The sequence below is a fragment of the Kogia breviceps genome, chromosome 2 (genome assembly GCF_026419965.1).
Source record: "Kogia breviceps isolate mKogBre1 chromosome 2, mKogBre1 haplotype 1, whole genome shotgun sequence".
NCBI lineage: Eukaryota > Metazoa > Chordata > Mammalia > Artiodactyla > Physeteridae > Kogia > Kogia breviceps.
The window spans coordinates 48,990,597-49,014,290 of record NC_081311.1 but is presented as its reverse complement, the minus strand read 5'-3'; the positions used below and the strand labels follow the sequence as shown (position 1 = coordinate 49,014,290).

Below are 23,694 nucleotides of genomic sequence, written 5' to 3'. Positions count from 1 at the left end.
GGTCTTCATTCGGTCTTTGCTAGACCTGATCTATAAAAAGGAGTCTATTTATTGCACGGCTTCTCCCCAATGAACAATGCAATGGGGAGCTCTGCAAAGGACATAAAATAATAGCAGCCTCCGCTTGTTGGGGCATCTCTATGCCTGGATCCCTCTTTAACCACTCTGTGCACTCTATCCTCTTTAATCTTTGCCACAAAGATTAAATGGAAACTCCAAAGTTTAGATAATTTGCATAAATCACACTTCTTGTGGGAAGAAGCCACGTGATCCACCAGGCCTCTTGGACTTGCCTGCTCTGCCATGGGCCCTGCAGGACAAGCTGGCTGCCAAGGGAGAGAGGAACCTTGTGGAAAGAGGTTAATTTTTTCCTTTCTGGAGTTTGCCCTCCTTGGGGCCCCTGCCTAGAACATTCCTTAGCACCACTCTCCCCATGCCACCCCTTAACCTGCCCTTCAGGGTAAAGACCTTGTCTCAGCTACTACCCAGTAACCCCTCCATCCTGGGGTTACTTCCTCAGGGCTTCCAGAACCCCCATTGCTCCTAGAGTCCCAGAGAAAAACAGCCCCACCCTGGTGTGACTTGCATTCAGTGAAACCTCTCAGGGTGTTGATGAAAAATTAATCGGTTGATCTAAGAAAGAAATGGAAAATTTTATTTGAGCCAAATTTGAGGATTATAACCAGGGAAGAGCATCTCAGAAGGCTCTGAGAACAAACAGTTCCACCTGTTAGAAGTCAAGGCACAGCTATATAAGTTTTTTGAGACAGAGGGCTGTACATTAAATGACATGTTATTAATAGTTTACACAATCCAGATCTAAGCGCCATGTGACCCCTTACAAGATCAAGAAGGAATGTTATCTTTTAAGGAATTGTCCGGGCCGGTGCTAGGAGAATGTTTTTCTTTATGATCGAGCAAGTGTTTCTGCTCAAGGGAGGTCTGGGTGATGCTTAACGCAGACACACAATGCACAGTGTGGGAGAGGGGAGGCCAAAGGGCAGAGAAAATTGTTTATGTTTAAATTTTTCTTGTCTTGCCATAAAATATGAATTTTATTTCATAAGGATAGTAGATAAGAACTGTCCCCTCCGGATTCCCAACCCTGGTTCCAGTGCTCCTTTCTCTACACAGTCCCCAGGCTGTTCCTTCTGGAAGTGAGGGCTGGGTGGGTGGGGAGGGAGCTGGGCCAGCGTGCAGAGGGGAGGGGAGGCAGCCGGGGCGGGGCGAGCAGCCGCTGCCCAGGGCTGCTGTGGGAACAGGACGGTCATCAGGCAGAGCTGTGGGATGCCACCATAAGAGGAAGACTGCAGCTTGCTTCAGGTCACACGGACTGAGAAAGGGCCTGCTTGGGGCCCCAAACTTCCCACCCTCCTTGGGAGCCCTTGGGGCCAGAACCAAGGCATCCTCACTGGTGAGTCTTTCTCAGGACCTCAGCTGCTCACAGGGGCCGTGCCCACGTCATGCCGTGAGGATCAGGGTCTGGGGAGTGGGCATCCTCCAGGGGGTCTGTCCAAAGTCAGTTATGAAGATGACCCTAGCTAGGTCACTGCAGTGTGGTGGCCCTGGGCCGAGCCCAGAGAGAAACTCTGGACTCTGAGACCAAGACAGGCCACAGAGCTCGGTGCAGAGAGAATGTCAGTCAGGGTCCTGCCCTCTGAGGGTCCACAGTGCACAGCGACCCAGTGAGGTCGCAGGAGAAGACCTGCCCTCTGTGACCTGCCCCCTCCAGCACTTGTGCCCTCTTCTCAGGCCCCGCCCTGACCAGCTCCCGCAGGCAGGACCTCACCTTCTTTTTGAAACTCCGGGCTTAGCTTCTGGAATGCCCAGCACTCCTGGCCACTTTTTCATCTCTTTTCTGCAACCAAACTGTCCCCTAGGACTCCTCCCTGGGCTTCTGTTCTTCCCCCTTTTTGTTTTTCGTTCTGAGGCTAGGCTGCCCTTTGGGCTCACCTGGGTACCTCCTACCTCAGAGATGAGAGCCCCAAGGTCCACACCTGCTATTTTGGGGGGCCCTTGGCTCAACATCCCCATCCCAGAATCACCCACTGACATGTCATTATGGGTCTCTGATGTCCTGCGTCATTCCCACGTCCATTCTGGAACCTCTCACCCACCCACTTGTGCTCATAGCCTGCCCTTGTGCCTACTTCCTCCTGCTGAATGGGCTTTCCTCACTCCTGGCTGGGCGCGGGCAGCTCGCTGGCCCCGGCCGTGAGCCTCTCTGCAGCAGAGAGATCCTCTTCCCCCACGTTAGCTGGCAGGGATGGCCATGTGATGTCACAGAGTCAGGTAGGAGGAAGGTGCCTGAAACCATGGGGCTTGCTCAGCCCTGCTGAGTGAGCCTGGCCTGGCGTCAGGCAGGACTGGGTCTGGCTAGCCACACCCTGGGGTGACTGAGCACTCTGTGTGGGGTCCTCATGGGTGAAATCTTTGTGCTCTGCCCTTCCCACTGCTCCGACAGGGGCTGTAAGGACCACACACAACAATGAGGCTGGCAGAAGCTGGCCTGGGAGGTGCTCAGTACCTAGCCAGGCCAAGCTAGAGTTCTTGTGAGGAATGTTAGGCTCTTCTGATCGGGGAGGGGGCGTCTCAAGATCTCCAGCCTCACATTTTACTCATGGCACAAAGAGCAATGGGAGCTGCTGTGTTCCCCGCGCTCAGCTGAGAGCGGGCTGTGCTGAGCCTGCAACCCTGGCCCGGGGGAGCAAAGACTGTCCACAAAGCCCTGAAAGCTGCAGGTGAGTTGCAGAGAGGAAGGCAGAGGATGCTGTCGGAACAGACAGCAGGGCAGGGGATTGGATCTCATCTGGATCCCCGTGTTGGGAGGCTGCTCTGAGGAAGCGATGTTTCTCTGGGCCCTGATGAACGGTTGCAGTTAGCCCAGGAACAGGGCTGCAGGTGGGGTAGCAGACAGGCAAAATGGAGGTAAGGGATGCCCATGGTGCGGTGCTCAGGTCCAGGTCGGGTGTGTGTGCCCGGGGCTAAGTAACCATTAGAACGAGGGAGGGACACGTGGGAGGGTGTGGCCTATTCAGGATGAGAAGGCTGCAGAGTCATCAGGGAAAGTAACGGGGACTACACAGGAGCCTTGCAGGCCGTGGAGAGGGTTTCTGCTTCGCCCGAGCACACTGAGGCAGTATAGATGGCACGCAAAGGAAAATGGCATGATCTGGCCCAGATTCTGGAAGCCTGCAGCTGTGTGGAGCCAGTTGGGGGGCCAGAGACCAGGCAAGTGAGGAGAAGGGGACATGGGGCTGCAGACAGCCAGGGAAGAGATGGAAATGGCGGCAGGATGCGGGTGTGAGCGACAGAGATGTCTCGCAGTGCGGGGAGTTGGAGGCCAAGAGGTCAAGGATCAAGAGGTCCTGCGTCATCCTGTGGATGTTGAAGTTCCCGGGGATAACAGTGGGCTTTGGGCTGTGGGGCAGTGTCAGCCAGTGAATGAGGAGTAGAGGATGTCCATGGGGAGAAGGGTGGAGGATGGCAGAGTGGAGTGGCCAGCCTCTGCCACGGGGCTGCGGGGCCCTTACACTTGGGCACGCTCGGCTCTGGCAGAGAGGCTGGGGCTGGCCCGCTGGCACAGACCCGCTGCCCCAGCCACGGGTCTGCTGTTCATCACAGGAAGCTGCACATTTGGTGGGAAGCCTGTGTGTGGGACAAGGCCATGCTGAGGGCTTAGGGCAGGGTCCCCCCAAACCCCCTAATACTCTGCCAGCTCTCTAGGTTTTCAAGCAATATCTCCAGTCTCCAGAAAGGGGAAAAATAGCTCTCACCATTGACAATGTGATAGAAGAGGCCACATGACGGACATGAAATCAAATAAGAAGTGAAACAAAAGTCTCCATCATGCTTGTTCCATGACTCTGCTAACACTGACCTTTTAAAACTGATTTTTAAACTGGGCTAGTAGACAAACGTAAGCTCTGAACACTGGAACAGTTTACCACATCACACCAGCTTCCTGCCATCCTGTCCTCAACAAGGCACCTGGGCACCCAATGCCTGAAGCTACAGGACAGGAAGGCCCCTGGGGGATGAGGGTGGGACGGTAGGCAATGCCCATTAGCCCCCTGTGCCTTCTGCCCTGTGGCCCCCAGGGTTAGACTGCTGCTGATTTAGGCCCAGCCCATCTCTGAGACAGTCCCCAGCCCTGCCCCACCCAGGGCAGGGCCCCCACCCCTGGCCTCCTTCCCCTTTATGTCCTTCTCCCTGCATGATGAGCACCTCCTGTGGCTGGCCATCTGCTCGCTGAGCCAGAGTTTGCTTCCTTGGGATGCCTACCACCCATGGGTAGCAGAGAAATAAGGAATGAAAATAATTCGGATTTCCAGTTACAAGGAATTGTATCTTTGGTTTGAAAACCCCCTTGTCTTCTTTGGGCTCATGAGCTGCAGTGCTGGGCATCCTGATGTCCCCTGGAGCCCCAGAATCTCCACAAGGATCTTAAGCATGGGCCTGCAACACATACTTTCTCAGCTCTTCACCTGTCAAAGGTGAGGATGAGTGGCCAAGGCCCTTCCTGATCTTGCAGCAAGTGGGTCCTGACCCAGCATTGCCTCAAACTGCCAGGAACTCATGGTGCAGAGCTGTCTCTGAGGGGCCCCCACTGTGTATGTGAGTGCAGGGAGCTATGTACACAGTCATGGTCTGTCTTCACACAGCTGGGGGCACTACAGAGGTGAGGGTGACCTGCCTGGGGTCATCCAACTTGTCCATCACAATGGAGTTGAGCAGGACCTGTGGCCTTTTCGTCTCCAAAGCTTGTAGGAGTCTTTTCCCAGGACCCCCCCTCTTCTTCAGAACCCACTACTTGAAAGGAGGTGCTCCTGATAAGTGGCTATTATGGGCCGAGTTGTGCCCTCCCCAAATTCACCTGTTGAAGCCCTAACCCCCAGGACCTCAGAATGTGACTGGAGATATGGTCTTTACAGAGGTAATTAAGTGAGGTCATATGGGTGGGCCTAATCCAACATGACTAGTGTCCTTATAAGAAGAGGAGATTAAGACACAGACACAGAGGAAAGACCATGTGAAGACAGGGAGAAGACAACTGTCTACAGGCCAAGGAGAGAGGACTCAGAAGAAATCAACCCTGCAGACACCTTGACCTCAGACTTCTAGCCTCTAGAATTGTAATAATAGATTTCTGTTGTTTAAGCCACTCAGTCTGTGGTACTTAGCTTGGGTACAGCCCAAGCAAATGAATATAGTGGCTTTGCTGTTAACTGAACCCATACTGCACCACCCCTTGTTTCCTGTACCTAAGGGTCTCCCCTCTCCACCTCCAATGCCAAGTCAAGCCTTGTTCTCCCAGCCATCACAAGCCCAGTCTGTAGACTGGAGGCAGCAGGCAGGTGTGGGACCTTCATAGAAGGGGCAGGAGTTGGGGGCAGGGAAGAGCAGACACGAGGGGCTCTTGCTTGCCTACATGGCCCAGCTTCCTAGGGCGTCAGGAGGACAAAGTAGGTGGGAGAAATGAGTAGGAATGAAGGATGTAGGGTGACAAGGGCGACTCATGGAGAGACAGATGGGTCGGGCTCCTTAACATGCTGAAAATACATTGGAGGTGCCTGCTCAGCCCACTGTCAGACTCTCAAAACTGCCCCCAGGCCCCATGCTGGGCTGACAGCAGCCGTGTTTGTACATGACCCTGGTGGCTGGACCAGGCATGGACATCTTTCCCCCAGCGATGGGGCGCTGGGGAGCAGCAGCCAGACAACCTGAGTGGAGGACCAGCAACCAGGAACTGTGCACAGGAAGGCAGAGATGGGGGAGAAAGAGCAGACGCACAGAGAGGGGGAGGGACAGAGGCCAGTGACGACATGGTTCAGAGAGCAAGAGATCCTGCAACAGAAGGCCAAGCATGGACCCTGTGGAGTTGGCAACATCTGGTCCCACTGGGGCCTGGCTGCCTATCCACCCACGTGTGGGTCAGGACCCACAGCCACTCCAGCCCTGTCCTTCTGGCATCGGCTGTGGACCCTGCCTCTGCACGGCTTGGAAGCAGGTCAGGCTGGGCTCTCCTGTGTGGAGACTTCAAAGGTCAGGATTTCTTAAACTTTTCCATGAAAATCTCCAGTAGATGGAGAACATGAGTCAACTGGGCCACATTTTGACATGGTCTAGGAAATGTGTGCAAATTGTGTGGTTCACCTGAAAGATTCATGGTTTAAAAATGGGCTCGTTCATATTTACGAATGTAGTTTCTGTATGCTCCGAGAGCTCTTCCTTCTCCAGGGCTGGGCCAAAGTCCTGCACACAGAAGGCTCCCGATCAGTAGTCCTTGTGGCTGCCCCTGAGTCACCCAGGGCCCGGCCTGCATGGGCCCTGCAGTCCTGGTGGCTCTGGTGAGGCTGGGTCCCCAGTTCTGCTCACCACCCAGCCACCTCCCTGGAGTCCAGTGACGGGCAGCCCCTGTCTGACCCCAGACCTCTGTCTCCTGCCCTCTCCACTCTACTCCCTCACTCAGAGACGCAAAGCATTGCCCCTCAGGAGCTTCAGTCTTGACACAAGATAGAAAAGAGGTTGACTTCGGGGCATTCGTTTCCCACTGCAAACAGTCAGGCAATACCAAGGGCCCAGCTGCCTGCTAGGAATGTGGAAAGGAAAGCAGAATGAAAGCATGACACAGAGTGGACATGTGTGCAGATTGCCCAGCACAGCGCAACTGGGAGCCCCGAGCAGTGCTTGAGAAACGGAGTTCCCTTCTGCCACCCCGACCTCCCCTGCATCCTGGGCACACTCAGGGTCCTGATACACAGACAAGAGGGTGGGAGGACTGCTGTTAAGGCCACAGCTTTGCCAGGTTCCCAAGTTCCCTCGCGGGGGAATGTGCATGGCTACTACTTGTGTGCTTGTGGAGGAGGCCTGTGGCTGACGCTGCGGGGGTCTGAGGGAGGTTCCCGGCTTCCAGAAGCTCAAGCCTTTGGCCCAGGCTTGGAGGTCCATCTGAGTCTACAGAGGCTGCTTTACGCGACACCAAGAGGCACTCAGAAAATGTGCATTTTTGATGCCCTAGTCTAAAATAAGGAAGAAGCACTGCCCAGTATATTCCTCTGTGTACAGGTCTCAGCTTGGGGCAGCGCAGATGTGAGACCTGTTACCTAAAACTATCCTGCTCCATGCCAGGACTCAGACAGAAGGGGGATCTGGGACAAAAGGCCACCCTACAAGTCAGGTATCAGCTGAGGGCTGTGCCCCCTTTCCTCTTTACTAGGGTGAGGAGCCCCTGGTTGATGCCAAACCAGAGGGATTGGATGAGCTAGAAGGAAGGAAGGCAGGCGGACAGAGGGGCCCAGGGGGAGACTGCCGAGGAAACTCCCTTTTCCTGCTGTCTCCTGTTATGGCCCACCGCAGAAAGGGAGGCCGGGGTCAGTGGGTGTGGGTGCCGAGCTGTGGGCTTGTGTCCCTCCCAGATCTCCCCTGACCTGATGAAAGTGATGACTGCCTCCCTCCTCAGTTCAGGGGTCAGGAAGGAGGGATGGGCTAAAAATGAGAAGGCTCTCAACATCCATTAATAAGCAGACATGCGGATTTCAGCCAGGGTCACATCAGGCTCGTTATTAAATCACAGATTTCTCCATTTAGGGTCACAGAGTCTCAGAGATGGGCATGTACTATTTTACAGGTATACACAGACACATAGATATAATGTAGGAGCACAGAACCAGTTTCAGAAAAGTGTCCCTGACCCACTCAGGCCTGGACAATGCTTTCACCAGTTACAAACAATCTAAAATATTCCACTTCTAAGGAAGAGATAAAATCTCTCTATAGGATTTCACATTATTTAAATCCCCTTTCTGCCTAAAAAAAAAAGTTTCACACACTTTCCTTGGCATCGTGAGTACATTTTCTGTTTTTGAACACAGGGAAAGTTAAGGTCATCACTATCCATCCACTTCAATCAGTTCAGATGAAAAACCCAAACCTGACATATTTTTACCTCTAGTTGTCTTAGAGAAATTCAACTGAAAGGCATAAATATAACATTCAAGGAGATGGGAGTGAGGGTGGAAAGCAGTTCAACTTACTATCAATACGGATTAGGGACAACTGGTTATTGTCTCCAGGCCCCCAACCCCGGGGGACCCCTCCTTGAGTGCTCCCGTGGGCTGTATGCATGGATCTGGAGTATCATACAGACCCCCTGGGTGGTGGGGAGGACACGGCATGCTAAAACATCTCTGTCCGGAGCACGGTTTCTTCAATGGTGGCAGATGGCAAATAGGGGAGGTGGAACTTTATGGAAATGGAGAGACTCCTCTAAAATTCCCCTGGGCCTAGGGACCTGTTGGTTTACCTGGAAAGAGAAGATGCATTTCTGGAAGATGCACTTCCAGCTGGTGAACTGTAGAGGGCCTCGTCTCTTTCTGAGACACGTTCGCAGTGGAGGTAGCCAAAAAATGGAAACCAGGAGCACGGAGTGAAGGAGGTGAGAAATTCAAGTACTTCTCTCTGCGTCAGATTAGGGAAGGAGACACAGGATAGTATTCATGTTTCAAAGACGTTTTGGGCTTTGTTCAAAGAGCAGAATTTGATTAAAACCCCATGCGTCCCAGCCCTTGGTGACAGATGAAGACCAGGCTTTGGGGAGTGGGACTCATCACGTCTACGTCCACAGGATGCCGAGGTGCTTTGTCCTGGCAGGGGCAGTATAGATACGTCTCACCAGGTAACAAACTCTGATCAGCAATGAATTCCAACGCCTTTTGACTGTAAACCAAGTCTCAGCATATATGTCTAATTCAGCAAACAAAGGGCTCTTAACAATCTTGGGTTCTTGGTGCTTTAGAGGTTGGGCTAGGGGGGCTGGGGTGACAACGTGGCTCTGCAGCATGGCCAGGCAGAGGGAGAGATGAGCGGCTGCATCCTGGAGGGAAGCCTGGAGCACATGTGCGGGGGGTATTGGCACTGTGAGCAGCAGCTCTTGACGGAGAAGCACTTCCGGCTGGGTTGAAGGCAGACCTTAGGGCTGCAGTGCAATTGCCCACAGTGGGGCTTCATTAGGGCGAAGTTGAGGCACTTCCCCTGCAGGGAACAGAAGAGAGAGAAGGTCACTAGAAGCCACTGGAATTGGGAGCGGAAGGTTGCGGTTTCCCTGGCCTCTGGGGCCTGCCGAGCTCCTTCTCTGTCTCAAGCCCACCCTTCTCCTGCTGCCCAGAGTTCCCTGATCCCCCTGCTGGGTCTGTCTGGGCCTGTTGGTCCCTACAGGGTGCTTGCTCCACGTGGTGTGCAGACTTCAGGCTTCTGTGAGCCTGCCATTCATGTCTGCAGCATTACCCTGAGTGCCTGTGAGTGACAAAGGCCACTGAACGCTGCCTCTGCTCCTCCTGAGGCTGTCATTTTCATCGCCCTAGGTTTTAAAATCCTTAGTAACCCTTCAGAATGATCGTGGTTTTCCCTGGTAATGTAGCCACATTAGGAAAAGAGAACACCTAACCCCCCTTGAATTTGAAAGAATGTTCTTCACGAATCTTCGACACCTTGAGCCTGACCTTGTCCTCTTCCATACCCACAGGGATGTCTGATCCGATGAAACTTTCAGGAAATACACCCTGCTTTGGGACCTGCACCCCTTGGTGCAGAGCAGAACCAGACCCAGAGATGGGAAGGGATTTCTCACTCTGACTTTCCCCGGCATGACAAGCCTGAGACAGTTTGGTAAATGTCACTTTCTAGCAGCTTTCTATGTAAAATCACCTTAGGCTTCAATAAGTTAATATTTTCTCTTTTACAGATAAACATTTTTACTTTTCCTGATTATAAAAGTAGTACCTGCCCATTATAGAGAACCTAAGCAACACAGGGAAATATTCACGAGGAAATACATGCTTCTTTTCCAACCAGCCACAATAACCACTATGAAGAGGATCCTGAACTCTGGGCAGACAGCAACTTCTTTGATCATTTATCAGCAATTCCCCTTTTCTGATCTCTACCCCCAGCTGGCCGTTCTCCCTTCCAGATGCACAGCCCAGGCTTGCCCTCTCCTGCCACCTTCCTGCGGGTCCTGTGTCATTCAGGCTCACCTCCCCTGCCTCCTACCCTGCAGGCCCCTTCAGCCTCTAGGTCCCCAGGCCCAGCCTCGGGGCCCACTCTGCCCGAACCCTGTGCTGAGCCACGAGTGTCTCTGGCTGCCCATCCATGCTCTGCACACACTGCCTGTCCAGGCCCTCAACTCCCTTCCTAGGCCGACTCAAGTGTCTCCTCTCCCCTGGTCACCTGGCCCTTCCCCTCCTACCCCCCCCCCCCCCCGCCCCAATCCAGGCCTCATGGAATCAACTTCCTCTGGCTTCCTCTTCCTCAACTCACACCTTCAGCTGTGCTTCCTCACTGTCTGGGAATCCAGCCCCAGTGACAAGCCTGACCCACCAGGCCACCCAACCACTGGCTCCTGGCCCATTGCTAACACTGCCCGCACGCACCCAAAGTGTCCCTGTGTCTCAGCTGCTCCCTCCGTGCTCCTCTGCTCCAGGGTTGTCCTCCCCGCCTCTCCATTTCCCACATCCAGACTACCCATCCTCCGAGGCTGCCTCTGCCCTCCCGCAAGCCAGTCTGGGGGCGCCAGGGCCACGCAGCCCCCAGGGCACTGGAGCTGGTTCCCTCTTCTCTCAAGCCCACCAGCAAGGTCTCCCTCACTGGCAGGACCTTCACTCTTCCTGTCCTAGGACTGCACCCCAAATTCCTTAACTACTCTTAACAGTTCATTTACTCAGGTGAATTTTAGAATCATTTCGATCAAATTCCCTAAAAATATTCATTACAATTTTCACTAAAGCAGCATTAAGCCCATGAATTCTTTTGGGAAAAGCTGACATTGTGGTCTAGGTTTTTGTATTTTCAAGTCTTCTTTTGTAGCGAAGAGTAAAGTTTTGTGGTTTCTTTTTATTACAGGTCAGCACACATAGTCACACCTGCTCGTGGGTAAGTTCTTTTATTGCTACTGTGAATAGACTGGGATCTTCTATTTTTATTTCTAAGATCCTTTATTTCTGCTTATTTACTCCAGACCATGAACAGACCGTTCTAGACCTAGTGTCTACCTTCTGCTGTGGGACCCCTTTGATTTCCTCAAAGCACGACAGCAAGGCACCTGTGCCGAGGCCTGGCTCCTCTCCCTGAGCTGCAGCCCGTCACTGGGAGCTGCAGGGGGGACGTGTATGTGGGCTGAGGGAGAGGAGCGAGTGGTTCCAGGTGGTGGTGGAGGCCCCTGGGTAGTGGCAGAGCCCCTGAGTCTGTTGTGTGATCATAAGGGGGTGAGGGAGGTGACTAGGGGCTGAGGGGGGTCTCCCTCCCCTCTGATTTTCTATTAATGAAGAGATCTAAGCCAGTGACCAATTACTTCTTACATCAGCTCAGCGACTCCACAGTGAAGGGATGTTTAAGAGATTGGCAAATGGTTGATTGAACCTTAATCTCCAGTGCTTTGGAGCTTTGGTTCCATTACTGGATTTCCTGCTTATTACAGAGGGAAGTGTGTGCGCACATGTACGTGTGAGCGTGTTTGTATGTGTGAATGTGTGTGAGAGAGTCTGTGTGTGTGTGAGGAGTAGGGGGTGAGGGTTGTTGAGCATGGAGGAGCAGGCTGCCATCACTGTCCCAAAGTTATGATCTGGGACTTTCACAAAAGTCACTGTCTTGAAGGACATCTGTCAACTTGGGACTTCCTGGAGGGCTCAAGTCCTGCCCCAGCTTTATCACACACGCCTTGGTGCTCCCTCTGTGGGTGGGGTCAAAAGATAGGAACTCAGGAGCTCCTTGGCCATGAATGCATCATATGGCCTCTCTGCAGCTCTAATTGTTACCCAGGACAATTGTTTCCAGTAAATATTTATGTGTTCATATTTAGAGGAGGTCTGCAAGCAACACAGTGTGAAAATAAGAAATTAACATTCATAATTGTTTGCACATCTAACACACTGCACAGAGGCAGGAATTACTTTCCAGTTGTTTCCCTACCACCGTGATAGCAGGTTACAGGAGCCATAGCCTGGACTTGGAAGTGAGCCTCCCTGGGCTCTGTTCACAGCCCTGCTGTACCCCTCCAGAACCCTGTCACATTAAGCCCATCATGAAACATCAGAACCTCGGTTTCTTCAGCTTCAAAATGCAGAGGAGTGATCACCTGGCAGGACAGAGAGGCAGCCAAGCACGGGATAAGGTCTGGGTCCTGGGCTGTTGGTACTGGCCTTACTGCTTCATGGCTATGCGGCTGGGCAGGTGACTCAACTGCGCAGGGGACAGCTTCCTCCTCCGAAGAGTGCTGGGAGGATGAAAAGAGTGAGCCTGTGTAAAGTACTCAGTGTCTGGCGATCCCTACTCTGTATAAACGGCCGCTGTTGGGAGAATGAATGAGATCCTTGTGTAAAGGGCCTTGCATGGTGGTGGCACCCAGGTCACACTCTCTTGGAGACAGTTGTATCACTGTCAGCATCACATTCAGTGAGAAGTGGAAGGTTTCCCATTTTTACCCGATTTTCCTGACGGATGTAGGAGAACTGATTTCCATGAACTGGATGGGCTGCCCTGGAAAAGGCAGGGAAGGAAGAGAATCAGGACCTTGGATCGGGGGCAGGGTTTGGCTCAAGACTAAGAAACTAAACTGAGCCTTGCTGCGTCATTTTGTATATGTGTGTAGGGAGAGATGGTCTGGAAGGGACCATTATTAGAAAAGTTCCTCTGCGGATGAGAAGGCGGTGGGGCAGAGAGACACGGTCATTTCACAGAAGGTTACAGTAAACAAGAATGACTGCTTCTGCTACAAAAACACTGAGATTTTTGGTAAACTGAGCCTTTGAGAATTTTCTGCATTGTATTGTGCTGAAGTGCAGAAACATCTGGATTCACTGAAACAAGCAGCTGACTGAGGTTTTCGAAGGCAGTAGCTTCTACAAGTTCAACACAGACTCCACTGTTCACATTCTGAGCACGTTCACGTCCGCAGGCCTGACTGCAATTCCAGTCCAGGCTGAGGAGTTTGGAAACAACCTCCTTGCGGATTGGGAACTGGAAGGAGGAGAAGGAGGCTGTGCACCTGTGCTGCTGGGAAGCCCCTCTCCTGCGGCTTCTGTTTTCCAGCACAGCCTGGTGAAGAGGGTCTGGGCAAGGTTCTGTCTGAGCAGAACACTGGGTGGTCTGCAGTGAGCAGACAAAAGGCTTATGTCTGCACATTCAGGGCTGGGGTTGGGGGCTGACTCCGGTCTGCAGAGACTGTAGGTCCCAGCTGACAGCCCATCACTTAGACCAAGATTAACTTTAAGCCAGGGACCATAGCACTGAGGGCTTCAAGAAAGGAATGAGGACTGACTCCTGCACCTACTGGAATACTGGGGTATCCACAGAAATCCTACAACACTAGGGTCTCCAGGACTAGGGTTGGGAGGGACAAGGTCAAGTGGGATGGGGGCAGAGGAGTGGGAGGGGTCACATCCACCTGGCACGGGCTCCCAGCCCCTGTCAGGATGAGCAGGGTTGATTTCAGGCAGCTCTGGCTGCCGCCACTTACTCTCTGGGTGGTCCTGGCAACTCCCCTGATGTGTCAGGCCTCAGTTTTGCCTCCAGCGAGCACACAGGTCACTGTGAGCCACAGACTGCTGGGCGGACTCGAGAGCTGGCATTGCAGGGGCCTGGCAGAGCCCTGGGCAGCTATAAGGCGCCGTAATCCATCACTCTGCCACTTCCCCAACCTGAGCTTCAAAGAGTGGCCCTGGGAATGGGACCATTTCAGAGAGGTGCTCAGCGCCCCTGCCCTTACCTCGCTGGGCAGGAAGGCCATACCTGGCATCTTCCCTTTGTCCACCTCTTGTCTCTTGCCTCCCTCTGCTTCAGCCCTCTGTCTTGCTCTGTCCCTCCTGATCCTGAGTGAGCATCTCTGGGTGGGTGTCTCCACTGTTCAGGGCATAAGGCCGGGGTGTGGCTCTTATGACTATAAAGGGGCTGGTTCTGGGAGAGGCTCCAGGAGAATCAGGTGGAAAATGGGGCTTCTGTGCAATCAAGGCTGGGACTCAGAGCTCGATTCAGACTCAGAACTGGGAGCCCAGCTGCCAAAGGAGCCCTGACACCACTGTCACCAGACAGTGTCTCTGCTGGGTGTGAGCATGCCTCAGGTATGTCGCCAGCAGTGTGCAGAGGCTTACAGGCCTGTCTAGAGTTTCCAAATGCCCACCTGCCCAGCCACCAAGAGCCAGTGTTTCCCTGATTCAGTGAAGGTGGTGAGTGAAGCCCTCACTATAGGGCTGGCCCGGTCTATGCAAAGGTTCTGAGTTTGGAATGGCCAGGCAGATGATTTTCAGGAAAACCACTGCCCTCCTCGGGCCCCAGGGGCCTGAGTAGGGCAGCATCTGGTAGTTTGGGGGTAACCATCATGAGACCATGAGTGCTGACCCAAAAGCAGGACAGAGCAGTACGAAAGGTGGGCCCAGACTCAGAATTCAAGTCCAGCTCTGCCCCTCCCAGCCGTTGTGACCTGGGACAAGTCACTTAGTCTCTCTGTGGGTCGGTACCCCCTTGGTAAAGCTGGGATAATAGTCGTATCTACCTGTACAGTTACTGGGAGGATTAAAGCACTGAAAACATGTAAAGTTCTTAGGTTAGCAACTGGCCCACAGAAAGGACTCAATAACATTGGTCATTATTATTAAACAACAAGGATGACAACTAGAACAATTTAGCTTCTCCCCACTGTCACAGGCACTGACACAAGGAGGGCATCTTTACTGCCTGGTAAAACCAGTCAGTGTTGACCAGACAACATTGGGGAGGGCGTGTCACCATGTCCTCCACCACTCCTGCAGCTGAGTGAGCAGCCCAGGAGGGTCTCATGGTTGGGGTGCAGCCAGCAGTCCCACAGGGTCGGGTAGGCAGTGGGGAGGGATGATGGATGGGAGTCCAATAGGCCTCTCCAGCCCTTTTCACTTAAGATCGGAATTGCTGGGCATTGCTCTGGAGAAGAAAGGTCCTGACACCCTTGAGACGAGGATGCAGGGGAAATGCACAGGCACCATGTTGAGAATCGTCTGGAGGCTCATGAGCTCCAGGCCTCCACGCCTTGTGCGTTCCTCTCGGCAGATGCCCGGAGAGGGCTCTCTGACCCACAGTCCCGGGGGCAACTGTCAAGGGCAAAAGCAAGACCCCAGCCCATGGAGAGCATCGCTGTGCCCTGCTTACCATGTGCCTGGGCAGACACCACATCAATGACATCTGGTTGCAGTGCTGGACAAGGTCACACAAGGTGTCCAGCTTTTCCTGAAAAGCAGATGTGGTTGTGAGGAAGCTACAGGCATAGATGCTGCCTCTAGAGGGGTAGTGTCCCCTCTGACTTGAGATGGCCTGTCAGGGCTCTGTCCCCACCAATTCCCTGAGACAGCACTGTAGCCACCCTTTGGGGCCACCCACCAACATCCAGAAACTTTGGCCCATCCCAAGGGGGAAACCCTGGTGGTGATGGGAACATGAGCCCCCATACTTTTTGGCCTCCCCTGGGCCACTAGGGTCGGGAGGGCTTTGGCTTTTCTCTGGCACCAAGGGACCGTAGTCCAGTACCCATAGCTCATTTCCATGCCTTATGGGTCCAGACCTGTGCATGAACCGGCTACCCTCACCTCCTGCTCCCCAGCCTGGAGTCATCACTCCTTCCCAAGGGTCTTTCTCACCTCCATTCGTTTCATCCTGCCTCCTTGGCACCCACAAGGAACAATCACTGTGGGGCATGACATTTGACATGTCTCCTCTGGCTCCTAGAAAGAGAAAACACCGTCTGCGTCCTTGTCTGGCAGCTCCTGGGTGCAGACAAATGACATCTGTTGCCCTGGCACCTGTCAAGTACTGGCCACTCAGTAAATGTTTGTTGGAGGATCAGGGACAAATGAGCAGCACCGGCACAGTAAGAGAGTGACCTCCATGTGAAAAACACTCCAACTACTTTTGGTTTACAAAGATGGCTCTTTTCCAAACATCAACAAACTCTACCCTGTCCCCTTGGTTCCTGGCGGCCACCCTTGTAGGAGAAGCTGGGCGTGAGGCTGTGCCATGTGACGGAGGCTGGCAGGGGTGTGGGCATTAGCAGGTGACAGGGCTGTATTCACCCGACTCTGGCAGATCCAGCCTCCCCAGGTCACAGTGCAGCCAGTGTAGACGTCAGCCCTGGCATTGATGCTGTTTCCCACCAGATCTGAGGCCCAGGTCCCCCTGCCTCGGGACATGGCACCCCCGCTCTAACTACTTCTTATGGGCCCTGGGTTGGGCCCCACCTCGGGTCAGCCCAGCCTCCCCACCTGACCCTTGGTCCCTGTGATCACCTGCTCTGCGCCTCCCTCAAAGGTCAATGCCTGGTAGGAGTCCCTCCACCCTCCTCAGCTCCCCAGTCCCTAAATGCCAACCCTGCCAACACCATCTCCTTGACATGCTCCAGGGATGAAGACCAAGGAGATGCAGCCCAGCATACATCAGAGCCCGGGGAGGGGCACCAGGTCCCCGCAACCTGAAGATCCTTTTTCTCAAAAACTCACCTGAGTCCTGGGAAGGACCATCCTACAAACAGTCCTTTGGGAATTGACAAAAAGCCCATTTATATCAGGAGGGATCATAGCTGTGATAAAGGTCCTGGATCAGGCCATGCTAGGAGTTTAGGAATGATATTGTCTGGGTGACATCTGAGCCCACTTCTTCATCTGCATCCCTTCCTGCCCTCTGTCACTCTTTTCTTTCTGCCAGCTCTCTCTGCCCAGGTAGGTGGGAGCTGGAGGGGCGGGGGAAGTCATATCCCCATACACAGCAGGGGGCCTCTCTGTGCAGGTGAGTGTGTACATCAGGCATGCTGACAACATCAGGACCAAACACACCACTTACCCTTTCTGGTTTCTGCACTGGTGGTGGCTCTTTGATGGTCTAGAATAGAAATGGTCAAAACTGAAGTGGTCAAAGTTTAGTGCCCATAAAATTCATCTCTACTGAAGCCATGTCTTCTGGGACCAGGTCTTTGCAGCATGAATTGGCTTCCCTCAACTCTCACACCCTAGCCTGGGGGTCACAGCTCCCTCCCTAATGGCTTTTTTCACCTCCATCCATCTTTTCCTTCTTACTTGGTACCTACAACAAGGGACGATCACTGTGGGGCATGGTGATAATCACAGGTTAGAAGGCATGTGGAGGACTCCGGTTCAGCCATGCAGACAGGAGGGGACCGTGCTCAGCAGCAGTCGGGGGACAGAACATGGCCTTTTGGGGTGTCAACCTTGGGGCCCACTGTCTGTGGGTCTGCAACCAACAGGCTCCACCTCCCTGAGCCTCAGGCTCCTCAGTCAGCAAAGGGGAATCGGTACCTCTGTGGAGGGTCAAGGGGGAGACAGGCAGACTAAGGCCCCTGGTCCCTGGTAGAGTTTTCAGCAGCAGCCCTGACATCATATGAAGACAAGAGAACACTCCCCACACCCCTCCTCCTCTCCCCTTCCCTCCCCTCCCCCTGCAGCCCTCCCTGCCTCCCAGCCCTCAGGGATGACAGTCCACCTCCCTCTCCCCCACCCTGCTTTCTCTCCTCACTTCTCGCCCTTTGCAGAAATCTGACCTGCTGGCTTCTATGCTGCTTTGCTTGCCCTTCCTCAGATCTGCTTGTTCCTCTTCATCACCCACCTCTGGCCTGCGTCCTTGCAAACCCAGCCGGCCAGCGCCTCTGCCTTCCCTCCCACCCGGGGCCAGTCTCTGTCCTTTATCATTATCAGGGCACCTGGCGCACCCTCTGAAGGTGACATTTACCCTCAATGCCCCACAGCTACCAATACCAGACCAGACACCAGATGGTGAGCGCCTGTGGGCAAGCGTGGCGGCTGCTTCACTTCTGCCCCTGTGTGCCCAGCACGGGGCCCTGCACATCCTGGTGACTTAGTGATGACTGATGAAGGAATGACGGAAGGCACCAGAGATGGACAGGGATCCATGCTGTTTTCAAAGGCGCAGCTGCCCCTGGGGTTAGCGCCCTCCCGGTCAGCATCCTTCTCCCTCTGGACCATCAGTGCCCTTGCAGACCCCTCTTTGTACCCCAACAGCAGAGACTCTTGGGGCCTTGGTCCACCTGAGTCCTTCGGAAGCCTGACTGCTGTGGGGCAGCCCTGGTCTCAGGAGGCCTGGGGTCCTTTTGCCCCAGGGGCTGGGACAGCCCATAGGCCACCTCCCTGTGAAGGTGAAAACACGAAGCAGGTGGCCCCCTAGAAGCCCAGGCTGTGTCTATGCCCGGGACGGGAGGACAGAGTCTGTGCCTTGTTTGCTTGTGTGTTGGCCCTGGAGCTGATGGGAACCCGCCCACAGGCGGGATCGTGGGGCAGGCATGGGCGTGGTCCCTTGGGGGCTGGCGAGGGCTGGATGTAGGTTGTGCGGGCAGGGGTCACTCACCTTCCTGCGGCACAGCCACCAGATGCACCAGAGCATCAGGAGGAACAGGAGCAGGGCTGGGATGAGGGCATAGAAGTAGAGAGGGTTGACATAGGGGATGAACTTTTGGGGTGGTGATGAGGGAGGCTCCTCAGGAGGCTGCTGGGCAGTTGGTCGGGCAGCTGGTGGAGCATTCTTGTAATCTGGTCCCTCTTCCTACAGAAAAAACACAGCAGAGTCCTGGCATGGACCAGGAGCCTGCTACTTGGATCCCATACCAGCCCACACTGTCCTCCCAGTCCCCCTTCTACTTGGTTGCCCCACCTGAGGAGACAGATTCTAGGAGGTCAGGGCTGGTACCCAGAGAGCCACTGTGGAGCCCTGGGCCACAGACCCCACCGCTGGCCCTGCTCAGAGGTTCTCCCCAGAGCCCTGTCAAGGAAGCCCAGTCCTCCAAGGAGTGACAACCCAGCCCTCACTGCCTGCCTTGGCTGAGAGCACAGGGGTTTAGTGAGGACCACAAAATGCTACAACACGCAGATGGGTGCGGGAGGGGCTCTGGGGCCCCAGAGAGGTGTGGGTGCCAGAGCAGAGGCAGGACATCCTGCTCACCTCCCAGTAGCCTCCCTCCCCTGCTTCCCTGCTCTGCAACCTCGGGCCAAGCTGACTAAGCATGGTTACAGCTGCTCCCACCCTCCTGACCCCTGTGCCGGGGACCCCGACTTGGAGGGCCCAGGTGTCCCAGAGGCCCTGGACCCTGTCCCCTAGTACACAGTTCCCCAGCCTCTCCTGCTCACCCCGGCTGGAATCCAGGATGGAGCCTTGAGCTCCCCACCACAAGGCCGGGGCCAGGGGAGGTGGCAAGGTGGGTCCAGGGTGGGCAGAGCCTCAGCACTGTTTCTGGACTCTGCTTAGGGCTCTAATTGGTCTCTTCCATGTGCCTTCAGTGACACTTGGTTCACAGAGAGAGAAAAGGTTTGCAAGGCCTGGACAGTAAGGTGTCCCTCAGGTGCTTTTTTAGTAGCACTCTCAAGGCACTACCCAAGCCTCATGGGGGTTCAGCTCCTGGAGGTAGGGCTAAGGGCTCCGAGCTACCTGTGAGGTGCTGCTCAGGGGCCTGTCTGCACAGGCTACCTGCTGGGCCTGCCTGGGGTATTGTTCCCTTCACTTGCCTCCCCAGGGTGCAGGGTGTCAGGACAGTCTTAGATGCTAGAGACTTACCCTGGTACTCTCACAGTTCTTGCTGCTGATGCTAACATTGTTGTTGATGAAGCTGATACCATTGTTCAGGCTAACTTCAACAAAGACCTTCCTAAAGCATAGAAGAGGCAGACAGTGACTACCAGGCCAGACAGACATAGTTCTTACACTTGGCTCAAATTGTAGCTTATAATATCTCCTCACTGTAATGACTTTGAACATCAGGCATTCAGCGCTACCAGAGAGCAGACAGCAGGGGTAAGGCGAGCTCATCCCAAAGTACTATGAGGTCAGCTTCTGCAGTGAAGGCTGACCAGGCAGTGAGGATCCCTGCATGGGGTCAGATGTTCTCGTGGCCATGAGTGAAGTGACCAGGGATGGCGATATGATGTCACCATCCCGACTCCTCTGTATGTACAGAGTATGTGAATTTAGCTCCCAAAGCCTGCCTGGAGCAAAGGTACCATCCCTGGGGCACATCATCTCCTGTATCCTATGCTCCTAAGCAGAGCCTGGGCCACAGCAGATCGCTGAGCACCTCCGGGGACGACCAACCAGGGCAGGTGTGAAAGATGCCCTCAGTCCTCCTGGAGACAGACATGTGCTGCCCCAGTAGAGGTGGTTTCCTAAATTTTTTACACCTCATGGTGGCGAAAACTGCCCACTTGGCCCCTGGGCTGGGCACTTACTGATCTGGCTTCTCTATCTTTACTCCTGGGCATGTTATACAGGTATCTTTCACAGACTTGGCTTTTATATCTGAAAGACAATCACATGAGAAGAATGTCAGTGGACTTGTCCACCCACCCGCCCCTCCCCTTCTGCCTGCCCTTGGAAGCAGAGCTACCACTTTGGCAGAAGCAGCTTCTCTTCTCTGCCTTCTTCTGACACCTACTGTGCACCAGGCACTGTCAGGCCTCTGGCGTTTAATGGGAACAAGGCAGGCAGAGGCCCTGTTCTCAAGGACCTGACATTTGTGGGACTGGAGAGGGAGACAGACAATAAAGTAACAAACAATGAACAAAATAAGCGCCAGAGTGAAAAGTGCAGTGATATCAATAAGCAAGGGACAGGATAGAGAAGGGAGGGGAAAGGACAGCTGCTTAGGAGCAGGTGACCTGTCCTGTCCTTTAGAGACTCAATTTCTCTTTAAGAGAAAGTGAAATATTTATACAGGACATGATGGGATGTCTGGGATTTGATTCACAATAATCAATGGTGAGAGTATCAGCAAAGCCAGATTGGCCAGGATTGATACTTACTGAAAGTAGGGGAAGGCTGTTTCAAGGGCATTATACAACTTTTGCTACTTTTGTATGTTACTGAAAATTCCCATTAAAGATAAGGTCTCTCTGAGGCGGTGTTCCTGGAGCTGAAACCGGCTGAGGGGAAAGGCAGGGAAAGGTCTGGGAAAGAGGGTCCAGGCTGTGGGAGCCTGTTCTGAGGCCTGAGGCATAACTAGCTGAGCTTGTTGTGGGAAAGAGGTGAGTGAGGAGAGGGGGCGGGGCCTCGTGGGCCCTGGGAAGGGGTTTGGGCTTTATTCTAAGTTCAGTGAACCTGTTGTGTGGCTGGCCAGGTTCGGGTAAGTTTGGACACAGAGGTAGCAGGGCCTGCAGGTGGACTGGATGTGGGATGAGAGCAAAGAGGAGTCAAGGACGACTGCCGGTTAGTGAGCAGAGCGCCTGGGTAGGTGGTGGTGACATTTATGGACACAGGGAAGCCTGAGGGGAACAGGGCTTCTGTGTTTGTGCTTGTTCTGTAATTTTATGGGAACTGGGAGGTGGCTCTCCTGAGGCTAGGACAGTCTGTAACTAGTAGCTGTGGAACCTTCTCCTCTCCTGAGCCCTCTTTACATCCTTGTAAAAAAAGATGTAAAACAAGATAGGAAGGCCCAGCTGCTTTGACTGCTGGCTTTCCTACCAGCTTTTTCCCCACCCTGCTCAAACTTCCTCAGGTCCCAGACTTCCCCTCTGAAAGTTAGAATTGATGTCCCAGAGGGCTGCAGTGGTTCTGACATCGGTGATTCGGGAGGAGAGACCTTTTGCTGGCCTTTTTCATGACACAGGCTTCTCAAGGCCCTAGGAGCTAGGTCAACACTTCCTGGGGTCTGGAACCACAGCTCTGCACCTGCTGCCCTGTGTGGACAGATGCTGGCCTGCACATTTTTGCTGTGGAGGATGAAAGCAGGTTCTCTCCTAGCCTTGGACCTACAGGGCTGTGATCAGAGGTTAGGGATGAAGTTCTACGGGAGGGGCCATGCCCAGGGCCACGCCTCTAGCGACAGGTTCTGGAGCATCTCCCTAAAGTGGAGATAGTTTAAAATGTTCTTCTTTTACATTTATTCAGAAATAGGCTTGTTGTCTGTTTAGAAATATTCTCTAATTTTTACAAGACTGGAGTCTAGGTGTCACTACCTGGACACTTAAACTTCAAAAGCACACAGATCATAATCAAACTAAAGATTTTCCTCTTACATTCCTAATCTGTTAGTGTTTTTATAGCCTCCTTTTAACTTAGGGGCATTTTTTGGGGAACTAATATGTCTCATGAAGAAGGCTCTGCGTGACGCTCAATACTTTCCTCAATTCCACTTCAGTTTTTCTTCTATCATTCAGGAAAACTGGGGTTTACCAGCTGTATTTGAGATGTTACCAGCACTTACCTGTGGATTTGGAATCGGGGTAACATTTTATTCTTTACTTTTTCGTACTTCCTGCTTTCTGCTGTGTAGCATTGTTATAGGCAACAATCTCTAATAATTTTTATTGTTTTTCTCTTTTTCGCAGCAGGTCAGGGCTATTCCCTACAGAATGGTTCATTTCCATGCGGAAAGGCTTTTGGATCTAACTCAACTGTCAAATTAGCTGTGAACTTCGGACGGTGTTAGTCCTTTGTTGGGACTGAAAATGAAAACTAATCTCCGAGTATGGTTAGGGGAAAGGATCTGCATCTGAAGGATAGGATGGTTGGGATTAGTGTGAAAAAAATTCCAAAGGTGAGCAACTTACTTTCCATAGGCTGTTCACAATCCAGAACAGGGAAAGGGAGGTGACGGCAGGCACCCCACATACTAAGGGCCCAGAAAAGCATGGTTGACTGGAAAGCAGTTTCCAATATTAATGGATTAACTAAATACTTCACTTGCCACATTTAAAAAGCTTTGTCTTAAAATATGAAAACTTTACATACTAGCGACAGACAAAACGTATAGAAACCTTGATTAAAATATTTCTTCTTTATGCTTCTCTATTTTCTAAACTGTTTTGCTATATGTTTTAATCAGAGGAAAATGTAATTAAAAAGAACCAAATCAATCCTCATCATTGCATCAGGGCTCCTGGCGATAAACAGCCCTGTACGGCCACTTCTGGTCAGCCTTGACTACGTGCAGTGAGGCGGTCAGCAGAGGAGCCCAGGACTGTGGGATGGGCTCTCCCGTGTGAGATCCTGGTGCTGGTCCAACTCAGAGAGAAACACTGGTGATATCTAGAGTGGGAAAGCAATATAGCCATGGACCACAGGGGAACATCTGAACACATTTCCTGGAGGATAGGTTGAGTCCCACCTTCCTCAAGAACTGTCATCTCAGTGAGGTCAAAGGCCCAGACTGGGCAATCACGTCACCTATGCCTACTTTCCAGCTCTTCCTGAACCAGCTTGTGACCTTGGGCAAGCTCTTGAATTGACCCTGACTCTGGTTTCAGAACTACACAAAGGAATAACAATAGGTTTCTTTTGAGAATTAACTGGGATAGTGAATGTAAGGCACTTAGTACATTAGCAGATGTAGTAGGTGCTCAATAAACATTAGCTCTCCACATAAATGTGTTACTGAGTCCTAATCACTCCTGAGAAATTACAGTCCAAGAGAAATCTAGCTCCCTGAGGCCATCTACACACTATATGGTGTGAGACTGTGGCAGTGGCAGAGCCCTGTGCATTCTATGCACCCGTGGAAGAAGGAGAGATGGCCTAGAACTGTGATGGGGCAGAGGACTCACTCTGGGTTTACCAGATGGCCCTGGAATGAGGAGTGTCACTGAACATAATATAATCATATTAAATCAATGCATCAGGGGAGGGCTGAGAAGGAAGAGGAAGTTCAACTGTCCCCAGGTACTCTGTGGG

General features: G+C 53.0%; 1 protein-coding gene across 1 annotated transcript in view; it reads left to right on the top strand.

Annotated features, from left to right (window-relative positions):
* The window catches only part of NPY4R2 (neuropeptide Y receptor Y4-2), a 68,890-nt gene extending 46,100 nt beyond the window's left edge, over positions 1-22,790 (top strand). Inside the window, exons 3-6 of the transcript XR_010839305.1 lie at positions 9,524-9,666; positions 10,900-10,929; positions 22,182-22,247; positions 22,353-22,790. The gene's annotated coding sequence lies outside the window, so the exon portion shown is untranslated. The remainder of the gene's footprint in view (positions 1-9,523; positions 9,667-10,899; positions 10,930-22,181; positions 22,248-22,352) is intronic.
* Positions 22,791-23,694: the final 904 nt, after the last annotated feature.